The following is an 809-nucleotide window of genomic DNA, read 5'->3' on the forward strand; positions in this document are numbered from 1 at the left end:
CATAGCATACGATTTGAAATCAACATTTTGCATCTTTATTACAAAAACATTCGAAATACATAAAGACTGTTGACTTAATGTATTCTGTCAGTATACCCTCGATATGTAATATAACATTTATAAATGTAATGTGTCTGTGTTGTATATTTTTTCTGCGCTCAAGTGGATGAAAAATACATTTCTAAGTGTGAAATAGAACCAGAACCCTGGACGATTGTTTTCAACTTGATGGCTGCTCTCAGGTAAAAATCCTAAATAAGGAAATCGAGTGGAATTAAGTCCGCCACGTTGTGAAGTGGTCGGTGCATTCGCCCACCATGTTTGAGGTCCCGGGATCGATTCCTGTGAAGGATGATATGAAATTTTATTCAAAAGGTGGTTCTAAACTGCAATATTTCATGTTTGAACTGGAACCTGAAGCGTTAGTCTGAACCTTCATGATTTAGGATAAAATGAAATAACAAAAACACGTTATTGAAAAAGAGTATCAATTAACTTTAAATAAACTAGACACTTCAAAACACGATATGATATTTATGCATTATTTTTTTTTTATCAATGACATACCTAATGTGATGTTTATGTACATAATATACGTACCTACAGTCCATTCACATACTCATATATTAAGAATATCAAGAATGTGCAGATTATTGAAAACGTGCAGATTGACATTTTTGGTACTGGATTGTTTAGGTTTAAAAAATATATGTAAGATGCGTGTTTATATTAAAACGTTTATTTTTACAATAATAAAATTAAGAAAATTGACCATTATAAGGACTGTATTGGCGTATGGATGCGAGGCA

The sequence above is a fragment of the Micrasema longulum genome, unplaced genomic scaffold (genome assembly GCF_059751315.1).
Source record: "Micrasema longulum isolate JH-2025_06_02 unplaced genomic scaffold, ASM5975131v1 h1tg001343l, whole genome shotgun sequence".
NCBI classification, from domain to species: domain Eukaryota; kingdom Metazoa; phylum Arthropoda; class Insecta; order Trichoptera; family Brachycentridae; genus Micrasema; species Micrasema longulum.